The sequence below is a fragment of the Puntigrus tetrazona genome, chromosome 22 (genome assembly GCF_018831695.1).
Source record: "Puntigrus tetrazona isolate hp1 chromosome 22, ASM1883169v1, whole genome shotgun sequence".
NCBI classification, from domain to species: domain Eukaryota; kingdom Metazoa; phylum Chordata; class Actinopteri; order Cypriniformes; family Cyprinidae; genus Puntigrus; species Puntigrus tetrazona.
The window spans coordinates 16,103,839-16,115,796 of NC_056720.1; the positions used below are offsets into that span (position 1 = coordinate 16,103,839).

The following is an 11,958-nucleotide window of genomic DNA, read 5'->3' on the forward strand; positions in this document are numbered from 1 at the left end:
ATTAAAAGGTTAAAAACTATTTGAAGAATATGTAGTGATATGAATTTTTTTTTTTTTTAATATCGCCCCTAAACAGCAGTATCCTTTTTGCTTTCTTATGATGCAATGATTTTGTGTTAGACTCTTTTGAGACCAATCAGCACCTTTAACTAGACCAAGCTGTTAAAACTCCCCAAAGAGTTTATTAGCACTCGGAAGAAATAAATTCTGTTTTCAGTAATGATGTCTCATGAAACATATGGTTGAAGTCTGACAATTAAAGATATTAAATGCACAGACAAGAAATAAACTTGTGATGATGCAACCAGACCTATTGCACCTTACCATCAAGGTTTACTGTAAAACACTTTTGTTTTGCTACATCATAAACCTAAAAAATTAAATCAGTGAAACTAATCAATTATTAATGCATGGTCAATTTTAACATTTACACACTTATATAATCTAATATAATATAATCAAAGCTTAACAACTATTATCATTTTATCAACCCCTTTCATGGAACTTTTCACTGACTATATATGCAGTATTTTAAATATTAATAACAATAATATTTAATTGCAGTGTTTCAGTCCTGTGGTTAATATTTGACAGATCCACACTTTTCAAAGAATCCCTCTTTGAGAGACATATAAACTACTGAGGTGTTTAGAGTCAGTCATTCAAGCAATACAGCAAATCTTAAATACAATTGACAATCTTGAACTAGAAAAAATGTATAACTTTGTTCTGTCATTCGTGTGCTCAGAACCAGGGTAGCATTTCCGTATTCTTTTAGTCTGTTTGAGGGTTTTACAAATATTTTACGATGAAAAGCATTTAAAAGCTTGTCACTAATGCTTGTAATGCTATTTGATTCTCAAATTTTTAACAAAATCTCATAATTTTTCAGATTGAAGTGTTGCACACAGTCAGGAGATGCTTGTCCCACTTCTTCACAATTGAAAGGATCCCGAGGGATGCTGGAGACATTGAGTCAGAGTGGACAATGTTCTCTATTGACCTCTATTGTCGACGCAGCCATCCGGAGTTGTGGATGTAAAGTCTCCGGTGCCTGTCGTGGCGGCAACTCCCAAACCCGGTGGTGGACACCAGAAGTAAGGGATGCTGTCAAGCTGAAGAAGGAGTCTGATCGGGCCTGGTTGGATCGTGCGACTCCTGAGGCGGCGGATAGGTATCGGTGGGCCAAGCCAACTGCTGCCCGGGTGGTTGTGGAGGCAAAAACTTGGGTCTGGGAGGAGTTTGGTGAGACCATGGAAAAGGACTATCTGGTGGGAATCTGCTGACCTTGACTGGGGACATTGTCAGGCGGTGAAAGGAATACTTTGAGGAAGCAGGGGCCGGGGACCCTGGGGGGGACTCAACTATCACCCTGGCTGAGATCACTAAAGTTATTAAGAAGCTCCTCAGTGGCCCTCTGGGGGTGGACAAGATCCTCAAGTACCTCAGGTCTCTGGATGTTGTGGCTGACACAACTCTGCAGCATCACTTGGAAGCAGGGCTACTGGAGGGTTCCTGGGAGTTTGCCCAACCAGTCCACATATGCGTGGTGGATTTGGAGAAGCGCATTCAACTGGGTTCCTCACGGTGTTCCTCGGTCTGTCGGTCCTGTATGATCAGAGCAGGAGTTTGGTTCGCATTGCCAGCAGTAAGTCAGACTTGTTCCCGGTGCATGTTGGACTCCGATAGGGCTGCCCTTTATCACCAATCCTGTTCATTATTTTTTATGGAAAGGATTTCTAGGAGCTGGGGGCCAGAGGGGGTCTGGTTTGGTGGCCACAGGATATCATCTCTGGTTTGGCGGATGATGTTGTCCTGTTGGCTGCATCTACAGTGTGCACTGGGGCGGTTTGCAGTCAAGTGTGAAGAGGCTGGGATGAGAATCAGCACCTCAAATCTGAGGCCATAGTTCTCAGTCATACAAGGGTGGATTGCCCCCTTCAGGTTGGTGGGGAGTTCCTGCCTCAGGTCGGGAGTTTAAGTATCTCGGTGCAGCCTCTGCAGTAATGCGGACGATGGATTGGTCTGTCATGGTGAAGATGGAGCTGAGCGGCAATGCGAAGCTCTCGATTTATCAGCCGATCTTTGTTCCTACTCTCACCTATGGTCATGAGCTTTGGGCCATGACCGAAAGGATAAGATCCCAGATACAAGCGGCCGAAATGAGTTTCCTCCATAGGGTGGCTGGGCGCTCCCTTAGAGATAGGGTGAGAGTTCAGTCACTCAGGAGGAGCTTGGAGTAGACCCGCTGCTCCTCCACATTGAGAGAGGTCAGCTGAGGTGGCTCGGGCATCTGTTCTGGATGCCTCCCGGACGCCTCCCAGTGGAGGTGTTCCGGGCATGTCCCACCGGGAGGAGGCCCCAGGGAACACCTAGGACACGCTGGAAAGACTATGTCTTTCGGCTGGCCTGGGAGCACCTCGGTGTTCACCTGGAAGAGCTGGAGGAAGTGTCTGGGGAGAGGGAAGTGTCCCTGCTTAGAGTCTTGGTTTCTGTTGTCTAGTTGTAGACAATAGGCCTTTAATTTTGTACACTTTAAATATAGTGCTGCATCATTTATATAATGACATTTTGGCCAAACAACGAGAAAAACTACAGCACCTATATAGCTACAATAAAAGTTAAAACCTAGTTGATGAAAGAATTCAATGTGATGAATAGATGAATAGATACAGACATTCTAATGACATTAGATCCATTAGATCTTGATTTCATAAAATGCTGTAAAATGCTAATTCTGCTGTTGAGCTCTAAAAACAGTATTGTTCAGCTGAGGTCAGTTCAGTGTTGATTCAGCTCAGTTTAATGACAGTGTAAAGATCATCAATTAGGAAAGTAGAACACATCATTCCAGTTCTCATTCAACAGTGTCTATACAATCAAATCAGTATTACTGCTGAATATTACTAACATGATGTTGTACTGTCAATATATTGCCCAACTAGAGGCCCTGGCTAAATGCTAAAACCCCAAACTGCCCAAAAGCCATAATGAAGTCTTCAGTTCAGGTGACAAAGCGGCCCTCAGAACAACCAGGATCCACCTTCACCCACAGCATCATAGAAGCAGTATACAGTGGCATACTTCAAAGAGTACCACCATGTTACATGAAGTGTTTTAAAAGATGGGCCATGATTGACCTCTAAGCACTTATTAGTCTTACATAAAGATTGAATCACAGAGGAGGACAAAGAGATCTGTGTGATGAAAGCACACAGTAGCCCTGTACTGAAAATGACTCTATACCCGATTTGAAAAAATACAGATTACTGATTGATTGTTAACGTGCATATCATTTTGAGTACAATGGAAATTGGTGAACTGGACTAATTGTTCTGATAAAATTAATACATGTTAGGACATGTGCTGTAATCATTGGAAAAATATAAAAGTAAATAGGCATTAATGGATTCACTAATCCACTATTCAGTACAGATCAAATTAAGCAGGTCTATGCATATTCATTAGTGGGTGGGTTTGAGAGCTGAATAATGAAACCTTGTTTTGAATGGGCTGGTCGCTGTGCTTTTCATTCGTATAAAGCTAGGTCATGTCAGTGACAAGGATCAGGGACCTAACTGACAAGCATCTTCACACAGAGTCTACTCTTCAATATCCATCCATCATGAAAGTGTCTGATTGGGAAGTGACAAATGTGGACAATCAAACAGTCCGATACTGCTTTCCAGACAACAATTTGTCTTGTACCAAAAGCATCAGACCAGAAGCCGAGTACATTGTTGTGTACATTTTCGTTTCTGTAACATCAGTGTTCACTGTGTTTCTGAACTTGTTGGTGATTGTCTCCATCTCACACTTCAAGCAGCTCCACACTCCGACCAATGTGCTGATCCTCTCTCTGGCCGTGGCTGATCTGATCGCAGGACTGATTCTCATGCCAGTGCAGGGAATGAAACTCATTGAGCCATGCTGGTACTTTGGAGAAATATTCTGTTCAATATTTCCTCTTATTCTCTATGTGGTTGTTGTAGCATCTCTTGGTAATATGATTATTATATCCGTGGATCGGTTCATTGCTGTGAATGACCCTTTGCTATATCCACTGAAGGTCAATACTAATAGAGTTGTTGTTTCTATTGTTGTAAACTGGTTATTCTCTTTCTTTTATTCATTTTATCTATTGTATGAGTTTTTACTCCATCCAGAGAGAAACCACACGTGTATTGGAGAATGTGTACTTGTTGTAACACTGGAAAATCTAATAATAGATACTTTTGTTTGTTTAGTGGCACCTTGCTGTATAATTATTCCTTTGTATATGAAAATCTGCTTTGTAGCAAAACGGCAAGCTAAGCATTTAAATTCAGTCACAGAAAAAAGGCCAAATCAGAAAAAAGGCTGCAAGAACCTTAGGGATTGTAGTACTGGTTTATCTTCTTTTTTGGACGCCATACTACATAGTTACTCTTTCTTTTGGGCATGATGAAAGTGATGCTCTTATAATTAATGTAATGTATTGGATGTTATGTATGAATTCCTGCATGAATCCACTTATTTATGCAATGTTTTATCAATGGTTTAGAGTGTCAGCTAAATATATTTTGACACTGAAAATATTTGAACCTTCATCACAGTACTTCAATCTGTTCCCAGAAGAGAAATGACTGTTTATATACTTACATGAATAGCACAAAGAACAAATATGAATAAGCTCATCTGTCTTTGAATGGAATAGTTAGGGTTCTTGTGTTTAGCACTCATAAAACATTGCATGTCACCAGTGCACCAATTATGTAAATTCTGTAAAAAGTTTAGATGTACTGCCTAGTATGTATGTGCTTACTGTGAACATGTACACTATTTGCTCTCTTGAAGGCCTTAAATGGCTAAAATCAACTCCACTAATACACTGTAAACTCTAAAACATTGTTTTTCCCAGAGGAAAAATAAATAATGCAAATTTAAGTGTAAAACAGCAGCTGGTAAATGATTGCTAATAGATGTGACATATAATCATTATTTGTGAACAAGCTGTTTATGTCTCCTATTTCCCGAACAGTGCCTGTTTAAACAAGCACATCTAAGACAAGGCCCTTGAGAAGCACCATGAAGCAGAGCTATGTTCACAAAAAAGTATTTTTAATAAATGTGGAGCCCTCTTTCATTTGAATGACATGAAATGCACAGGCCATACAAACTAATTAAATAATATTTGATAAAAATTATCTGTAACAAAACAAGTGACATTTTGCAGACTGTCATTTGTAAGAATTGAGAACATATCTAGCTAGAATTTTTTTCTGTTGTAATGAAATTACCTTAAGCATTCTGTGTTCTTATATTTTTATGTTTGTGATGTGTTTGACTTAAAAATTATACAATGTGAAAGTTTTTGGCCCTTGTCTGAATTTCTGCATTGTGCAAGTTTTTAAAATAGCAATATTTTATATTGGTAGGCAAAGCAAGGAAAGTTAATTTCTATATAGCAAATATAGAAAATGTTTCATTGAAAAATTATAATTAAAAATTCCCAATATGAAAAACATTTTCCACAAATAAAAAAACAATAATACATGCCATATCATGAACTAAATAAACACCAACCTACCAGAGTCATCCCATCTCACAATATCACCTTTACAAAAAAAAAAAAAAAGCATATGGACACAAACGTATAATACAGTATTTTGTTACGCATTATTTTGTTTGACTGATTAAATGTCTCCAGGTTACATATGTAACCATGGTTCCTCGAAAGAACGGGACATCGCACAATGAAGCTATGGGAACACCTTCCAGCGTGCTCTGAATCATGTGTGAAATCAAACCAGTGAAATGGTGGTTACAAGATGCAGCTTCTTGTTCTTCAAGGATCCATGGTTCCATACGTAACCTGAGGCATTCCTCTTTTAGGAACTCGAGCCGCATTGATGATGCTATGGGGAATGAGATGCTGCCCTGGTTTCTGAAAGGAGGAGAATTAAAATCTGAAGTACAACTGGCTATGTGGTGTGACCATAGGGACGCCACAGGTACAGGAAGCCTTGGCCATGCCAGTCACAAACTATAAAAGCGAAAGGGCCACTGAGAGGGCCAAAAGGTCACCTCCCTCTCCTCGGTTCACCACGGAGGAAATGTGTCACCAGGGGATCTCTACCAACTGTAGTGAGAGAGGTGTGGTAGGCCAAGATCACCACCATGTAAACCTTCAGGGTTGAGTGAGTGACCTCTGTAGAGAACCTAGCCTGCAGGAACTCCAGCAGTTAACTGGGTCAAGCTGAAGTCTCTACACCATGAAGTGAAAAGTTTCACTTCATGGCATGAGTTTCGCTCTCCTTGGCGCACTCTCTCCAGAACTCAGGGAAGCAGAGCGATCAGGGGAAAGAAGCCTGGTCCATGTCTGTATCATGGCATCCAGCCCTGGATGAACTAGAGAGAACCAGAGGAGACATTGGTGCGTTCTCTGAAATTACAAAGAGGTCCATCTCTGCCTGGTAAAACACTCTTCAGATCTGCTCCACCACCTGGGGTACAACATCTATCCCCCGGGCCTCTGCCTCTGCCTCGACAGGATGTGAGCTTCCACATTTAAATGCCCAGGAATATAGAGGGCTCTCAATGAGAGTAATTTGTCCTGGGCCAACATAAGATCTGGTGTGCCAGCTTGAACAAGGCACGCATACAAACGGAATTTCCTTGGTGGTTTTATGTAAGAGACCACAGATGTGTGGTCTACAGTTTGCAGGACCCAACGAGAAACAGTTGATTTGCGCCAACACATGTCGATCTCTTAAGTCAGGAGGAAGTGTTTCAGTGCTCAGAAACACAGACTGACACTAAGAGTAACACTCACCCGGGACATCACGCCTGTAACACTGGCAGGGTTAGTGGGTGGTCCCCTGAGGACATCGGAGAGGACGGACACGTGTAATGTGGTGTATACCGCTGCTCTCCTAAAGATGCTGCCTTCTGAAGCCCTGCGGCATGACCGTCAGGGCTTCTTTGCCCTCTTAGTCTGAAGCACAATGCACAGATCCTGTTTTGACTTTGAGCAACGCTCTGCTTTTGTGTCTCCATATATGAGGAACAGGCACTTGTGTGAGACTGCTCCCGCACAAGTGTCTGCACAACCTACAGCATCGTTTTATAACCACCCTCTTTCATCCCCACAACATTACCATAACATTCAAATGCAGAGAGAGACGAGCTGAGAATGGTTTATTCCAGGATCTCGACACTGCTGTGTGAATATCTGGAAAAAGAATGGCTCCACTTTGAACCTTGTGGAGGATGAGCGCGCAAAAAATGCTTGTTGAGCCTACTACGGCTCTGCTCATTCTTTACCTTGGCTGGCCAATCAATATTTAATTTAGCTATAGCATGAGAAACCACCTCCAAGAGCTCCTCATACTAAGGCGATGACAGGGGGCATAAAGGTAGGTAGACAACACCAGAGGAGTTTCAAACAGAGCCTGTTATGAGTTCATGTTAAGTGTCTATGATAGACTGCCCTCTTGTGTGTGTTATATGTATACCATGTTGCACCACGAGGCATGCCAGACTTTGTGCTATGACTCCAGAGAAGCTGAGATTAACTTTTGTATCTTGTCTCCTTCAGGGAGCTGCGAGATGACCGATTAGTCTCATCTTACAAGGCACAGACCCAATGCACCACACTGGCGAGAGAGAGAGACAGCACATCAGCACCGGGACACAGTTGGACATTTACACCCATTTTATTTCACTCATTGTAAATAAACCCGCAATGAGAGTTCATTGTTTGAACTCTCCTTGTCGTGTGATTCTTCACCCCGTCACACTAGTGGAGAATGCAGGCATTTTTTTTTGTGTTCTCCGTTTCTCAGTTTTCTGCAGCACAATGGCGCTCCTCCTGAGATAAAGGAGGTACTACAGCGGCTCTCACGAGGGTCAGCATCTGCCAACAACAGATTGTGGTGCATCTGACCACCCAGCAGGGCGAGATAAAGTTGGAGCTCAGCATGCTCTGTTGCCTGACCACCAAGTTGATGCTGCGAAAATGTCGCCCATGATGACATCGAGGCATATTTGCAAATGTTTGAGTCAATGGCCCAAGCGGAAGGATGGCACCGGATGACTGTATGACTTCTCCTCCTGCGTGAAGCTGTGGAGAAATACCTGGAGGTATGGAGGGAGATTCTCGCTCGTCTGGGCCTTTCCTTCATCTCTGCAGGCCAACTATTCTATGACTGGCAGTACCAGCCCCATGTCCCAGCCCGTTGCCCAAGTGGTCGAACTAACACACCCGGCAGCTTGGCATTGGCTGCTAGAGGGGGATCCATCAGCCAGTCAGGTAGCGGAAGCGCGTCATGGTTGATCAGTTTCTGCGAGTCCTTCCTGAACACACCGGCAAGCGGTAAGGATGCGAGGATGCCCTGGAGCTTCGTCGAGTTGGTGGATGCTGGCCCAACATTTGGGAGCCTCAGGAGAGAGCGCCGCCGTTTACCCAGAGGGTGGTTCAGGAGTAACACATGCTGGAGGGCCCCCAGCGACCAGCAATCAGGCCGGCAGCTCAGCCGCCCACACCCACTGAGAGCCCGTGCTTCCAGCAAAGACCTGGCTGGCAAGCTGCACTGTCCATCACGACCCCACCAGCTGGAGCCCTGAAGCCAGGTAAGAATCAACAGAAAATCGATACTGTCAGTACTGTAAGCTTTGTATGGCCAAATGTCCGCGCCTGTGTGCACAGTGACACACAACAAGTAGCCCCGGAGGCGAACATCTCTGCTGTTTCCGGTTTCTGGGCCCGATGGAGAGTGGGGATTCTGAAAAGATCTGCCGGTGCCAGTGTTGATCGGAAGGACTGGCCGGGGTTAGAACGCCTCATGTCCACCGCTATGCATCCTGCCAGCCCCAGAGGAGCCGCCGCTGGCGACCACAACAAAGCCCAACTCTGCTGCCCTCTGATAGCAAGAGAAATGGTGAGTCCCCTCCCAAAACTCAAACTTGTACTAAGATGAGATTCAACAGGTCACAGGAGGGTCTTTTGTAAGAGCAGAAAGAAGATGACCAACTGGAACACTGTTGGGAAAAGATGTTGAGGAAAGATGCTTGATTCTCTCGTGTTCTGATCCCTGCCATCGTGAGACCGCGGTTTGTACCCTGTTTGGATTGACCTATTAGTCCATATTAGTCCTTAAGTAAAAGCTGTGGCGTTACTGTTGAACTACTTAGTCCTGCATTACTTCCTGTATAGTTACCTATTAATAACGGACCCTTATTCTAAAGTGTTACCCGCCAGCCTTGTCTTTACTCCACTATACTTTAAAGCTATACCATGTGTCATTGAGTTAAAAGTTTATACCTGGATATTCAATCTGTGTTTATGTTTAACTTTGTTGGTTTTCTGCTTGTGAAGTGGATCCGTCAGATTTTTGTTGTTCCACAGTCTGTGACAGCTTTTTCAGCATTTAAGTACAGGCCTGGTGCTGGGAAAAGGGGAGGTGTGGTTTTCAACCTCTTGCTGGATACGGTCCTATGGTTGAGAGATAAAGAGTAAATTATTATATTCATTTAAATTAATATTAGAACTTCAAAGTATGTTTTTTTTGCATACAGCCAAAGTATTTGCAAACTTTTTAATTATAATTTAATTTTAGCATTGTGCTTGATTCTGAATACTATGTTATTACCTCCAAATACTCTAAATATTTAATCTGCATTTCACGCATTCATGTGTGCATAAGTCTGACTTTCTAACCGTTACACCACAACTGCCCCATATTTGAACAATCTTATGTCTGCTGAAAGAAATTCTTGTAAGATTGATGGTTGAACTGTGAGAATAATTCTACCTAATTATACCCCATTTTTAACCACGTCACTGATTATTTACAGTTAAACACAAGTTACTCCCATTATTTAAAATACAATATTAATGATGTAATTGGTAATTGTAATTAATCACTTTTGAAAATAACTTAACCAACACTGACTGCTGCTAGGTTGGTATTTAAACTGAATAGCTAATTTTGTTCAAAATAATTCTATACTAAAAATATATAATACACATACATGGACACTCAAATTCTCCTCTCTACATTCAACTAGATTAATGTTATTCAAATATGAACAGGCTATAAAACACTTTTAATGTCACTTGGTATTTTTTTTTAAAATGTACAATTGGAGTTCATAAAGATGTAGTGTGTTAAACCTTATGTTCTGTTGAGAATGTTGACTGCATGTGAGTGAGAGAGACAGACTGAGTGTGTGTGAAAGAAGGGATTGTGTGTGTGTGAGAGTGTGATAAGAGGGTGATACAAATATCAAGATACAAATAAAAACATAAATTATAATTCTTTCACCTGCCAAATAGCATTTATTTGTTTTAATTCAAATCAAGCTACATTTATGCAGTTTTGCTGATAAAGTGAAACATAACTGTTATTTTGTGATGAAACAGATAGGCCTATATTTATCGCAGTGAAAAATAATCTGAAAAAACAGATAATGCCCCCTCAAGTCTCTTTGTATTCTTAAAGGGACCTTGCACTATCCCAATGTCTTTAGCCAATATACCACAGCCATTTCAAAATGTTACGTCACTGCTGTCTCATCATAGACTTGACTTGTTTCTTGTTGGCTCTTGTAGAAAGTAATTTACGTAATCATAGTCATCATCATCCCAAACATGTTTGATATGATCTTGCAGCCCTTGATTTGTTGCTCAAACAGATCTGGATGTGCAAAGTTCGTAAACTTACTTGGGAAAATGGCATTTTAATCTACCTGAACTAAAATAAGAGTAATTATTTTTAAGAACACTATACATATTGTGTTTGATTACAGAGGTAAGTGACTTTTTGTAAATCAACATTCAGAAACAAGTATTAACCCCTTTTTTACATAAAATACAGCACATTATGTCATGGGGACTCAAATGGCAACTGAATAGAAGGAATGATCCTCATATGTGTAAAAGTACATAGAGGATGAAGATATTTCTCATGTACAGTGTTCCAGTCATTCCACTTCATTTCATTCACTCCTTTCTGAGTGTGATCTACTCCAACTGCTGAGCGTTGCTGTTTTATTAACAAGGAGTTCAGGAGGAGTATGTTGAGGACCACAGTAGTCGAAATCAGGCGCTAATTACAGAGATGGACTGTGATGTTTGTCTCCTTTGTCCCTGTTAAGTTTTCCTGTCTGTCCTCGTTTAGTCATTATTAGTTAAGTGGATTCACTCTTGTCCATTCACCTGTTTAATTTCCCTCGATTGTTTCCCATGCCTTTATATTCATTCCAGTAACCCTCGTGTCTCTGTCATTGGATTAATGTTGTAACTCTCACTCGATGTTGAAGCCTTTTTTTTTTTTTAACTTTTGTATGTTCCTCTCGTTGAGCTATTTACTGCTCTAGCATGGCTCTCCTAGGACAACACGCCATGTTACCGTAAACCATTACTCTGCATTTCATCTGAACTCTGAGCTTCCGGACACACACAGCTAATAACTTCCATACAGCGCACTTTCCAGAAGGAGAACTGCGGGTGTTTCATTCACTGCAATTATTATTGTGACTGAATACAGCTCCAGCACCCACTGAACAGCAAGAAGAAGAATCTGAGAACGCTAATCCTTTTATATTTGACTGAATTTTCATTTCCTCCCACATCACTATTACATACCCAGCCTAATAACAAATTCAGGGCCAGTTTTATAATGTCACTAATCATAAAAACAATTATAATACATTATAATATTGAAGTATACAGTGTTACTGTGAGGCTAATATTGAGGCTATTGTCAGCTGTCTTCCAACAGAAAAAATTGAATGTTATTATATTAACCTAAGAGTATTAGTAGATTTAGGTAAGTGGGTAGAAGGAACTTGTTCACATATTTCTAAGGTATCCCTATACTCAGTATGTCTGTTGAAACCATCAAAACAAAGTGTTAGCATGTATTTAGCGACACACTGCTAATACTCTGATGAAGGCTAGCTGACATGTAGTTA

General features: G+C 41.5%; 1 pseudogene; it reads left to right on the forward strand.

Moving 5' to 3' along the window:
• The first annotated feature begins 3,550 nt into the window (after positions 1 to 3,550).
• LOC122327229 lies at positions 3,551 to 4,625 on the forward strand (annotated as a pseudogene).
• The last annotated feature ends 7,333 nt before the right edge of the window (positions 4,626 to 11,958 follow it).